Raw genomic sequence first — 3,200 nt, 5'->3', positions numbered from 1 at the left:
TTCTTTGTTTTCATCATGGTATTTGAAATGTTTGGATTCATCAAAATTTTCTTTTTTAACGAAAAAGGTTTCTTTCCATCAAATGGAAAAAATACTGATACTGATAACAAAATTATTAGCTTGAGATGTGGGATATTTAAGTAGTACTATTCTAAAATATAAAGTAAAAGAAAATTAGAGAGAAGTTTGTAGTTGATATAAAGCTTCTACTGACATATGAGCACCACAGTACTGCTATTATTTTAACTGTATGTGTTGTTAGGCATTCCCATCATGCATTAATCAATTTCCTTAGCTTGAGCAAAAATTCTGGACCAAATTGCCAGGACCTCAGCTTCACCACCAATGAGCTGTCTGATCAACAGTAGAGAACCTGCCTGACAAGGACAAGACCGCAGATTCAAACCTCAATATTACCAAAAAAAGAAAAAAAAATCTTTTTCTCTTGAGCTTTTAATGCTCTCATCCAGTTTGAACTAGATCAATGCTCTTCAGACACTTATTAGGAGTTCCCTTTTAAAAAGAAAAAATCTCAGACTGAACATTAACATATTAAGAGATGAAAGAAAAAGCTGCTCTGCTTTAAGCAGGCTGAGGAGACTCTGACTTCTGCCTCCTTCTTCCCTCCACTTCAGGCTTCCCCAAATCACTCCCTCCAGGAGTGTAGGGTACAAAAAGCTCAGCTTAATAACTCCTTCTATAGATTCCCTTTGAAGTTCTGTTTCTTTTGAGACTCTTTTGTCTTGTAAGGCCAAAGATGAAAGTCATTTCCCATCTTAAGAGAAATTGAAAATCATAAGAATTTACATAAAACATCACATTCATATTTAATTTTAATTAATATATATTCACCACATATTAGTGGGATTCAATGTAATATTGCAACAAATGCATACAACATGCTGACCAAATCAGAGTAATTAGCATTTTTCTATTATTTCTTGATTCTAGAGCCTTTGGCTCTGCTTTAATGGGTCCTGATAAAACAGATTATTGTGAACCATGCTTATCTCTCTTACTCCTTGTTTATTCCTTCTATTTTAATTTCCTTCCTTTATTTTTATAATTTTAAGACAAAAAGGAATTAACCAAAAGAAAAATGTAAGCTTTTTGCTGATAACAAATCCATGTTGTACGATGTAATCAATGAAGTTTTTTCCCACTGTTTAAGGAATTTTATTAAAGCAAGAATTTTATAATCCGAATTATGTTTCCTTGCATGGTTATCAATTCTGTTACTTAGAACTGAAATTCTCAGCTATTCCACAGTAAAGAATTACAAAATTAAAGAAAGGAATGCTTTACATCTTTGTACTTTGCTGAAAATTCTTTTTCCCAGGGCCTATAAAACATTGTTTTTATATTTTACTATTTTTTTGTAGTTCTTTTGTTTTTAAATCAAGTAATCTAGGACTAGCACTATTTGCTAGACCTGGCATTTGTTCAGTATATAAGATTCAGTTTCTTTTCTTTTTTATTTTATATTTTGCAATGTTACTTTCATAATATTTAAGTTTTTTTTGATATGTTTCTTCGATGAAGCACGAGTTTCTTTTCAAGGTCCTTAATCAATTTTTAAACAGTTGGAATACCAGTGACACTGTTAACTGTTTTCTGGGCAGCCTCTTTAGCTTGGTGGGCTTGTAGTACCTCTACAGCTTCATCAACCTTAGAACGGAGAGACTCTGGACACTCAAGCATATGAATTAGTTTTGAATTATCTCTTCAAGAACATGCCAGTGATTTTTACCAGCAAGAGAAGGGTGCTTGGATAAGAGGAAACAGCTTTTCACCCAACATTTGCTTTTGCTCTTGAAGCAGTCAAAGGTTCTTGACCTTGTACATGAACAGCAGGCTGTTGCATGGTAAACTGGTGGCTGTGCTTTAAGATGTTGTGGAGGAATGCGAACTCCTGAAGTGTGTTTATACTGAGGAACGGTGCGGACAGCAGAAGTGGCTGCCGCAGCAGCTGCCCCTACAGGACGTGGACCCATTGTTTGTGTTGATGTGTTAGCAACACGCTGAGTGGACATGACTGAAGTCACGAGTGGACATGAACCTGTGAAGAAGCTGGTCTCACAGTACTAAATGGGGGTCTAGGAGAGGTTTGGGCGGATAGCACCAGGCATATTTTGGAATGGATGAGGTCTGGCACCCTGAGCAGTGCAGCGAGGACTTGGTCTTAGTTGGGCAATTTGGCTAGGAGGACAGCAGCAGCACGGTTCTGAGTCTGTGGGATCGCTGCCATGAAGTAACCTGAAGGAGGTGCTGGCTGGTCGGGGTTGACTCCGGGGCTGGGCACAGCTTCTACACTTGCCATTCTCTGCATCTACTGGTTAGTGAGGTGAGCTTGGCGCTCTTCTTTGCGCTGAGCTAAAGCTTTGTGGCCACAATTCTACCACTCATTTCTGTAACTGCTTTAGTAGCTTCTTCTGGAGAGGAGAAACAAATCCAAACCCTTGGCTTCCATCATCTTCCATCATAACCTTTGCCTTGGTGATTGTACCAAATGGAGAAAACTCTTTCTCGTCATCAATACCCTCATCAAGACTTTTCACATAAAAGGTAACGCCCTGGTACCTGGTGGGCCTATCTTGCTTCCTCTACTCAAATTTTCGCTCAAGTACCATCTGTCCTTCCACTTTTTTCTGAGCTGGACCAACGTGAATTTGTTTTCTATTTAGCTCCTTTCCATTCATCTGGCCCACAGCTTGCTGAGCATCTTCAAGCCTTTCCTTTATATTTCCCACATTCATCAGTCATTACTTTCACAGTCAAGGCCGGTCCTTAAGGCGCTCATTACCCAAGGCTTCTCCCTAGTTCTTGTTGTAAACATTGGTGAATTCTTTTGCCTTTGCCCTAGCTTCCAGTTCTGCTTCTTGTTCTTTACGAGACTTAAATCGTCCAACGAATACTTGGCGATCATTTACAAGCATAGCCCTTGGAGCACGCTCACACAAACCGCCCTACAGAAAGTGTACCCTACAGTGCTTCCTTATCAAGGGGTTTGTCCAAACTGTGTGTGTCTGGGCCTGGGCGCTGTCCCTCAGCTCTTCAGCTCAAGGCGAGCGCTCTACCACTTGAGCCACTTCCGGTTTCTTCTGCTTATGTGGTGCTGAGGAATCGAACCTAGGGCCTCAGGCATGCGAGGCGAGCGCTCTACCACTGAGCCACCCTCCCAGCCCCCGGGTTTTTAGTGA

At 40.0% G+C, this 3,200-nt stretch overlaps 1 pseudogene; it reads right to left on the bottom strand.

Annotated features, from left to right (window-relative positions):
• Nucleotides 1–1,575: 1,575 nt before the first annotated feature.
• Nucleotides 1,576–2,936, bottom strand: LOC122097207 (annotated as a pseudogene).
• Nucleotides 2,937–3,200: the final 264 nt, after the last annotated feature.

The sequence above is a fragment of the Dipodomys spectabilis genome, unplaced genomic scaffold (genome assembly GCF_019054845.1).
Source record: "Dipodomys spectabilis isolate Male_0828 unplaced genomic scaffold, ASM1905484v1 ptg000001l, whole genome shotgun sequence".
Taxonomy (NCBI): domain Eukaryota; kingdom Metazoa; phylum Chordata; class Mammalia; order Rodentia; family Heteromyidae; genus Dipodomys; species Dipodomys spectabilis.
This window is presented reverse-complemented; position numbering and strand designations above follow the sequence as displayed.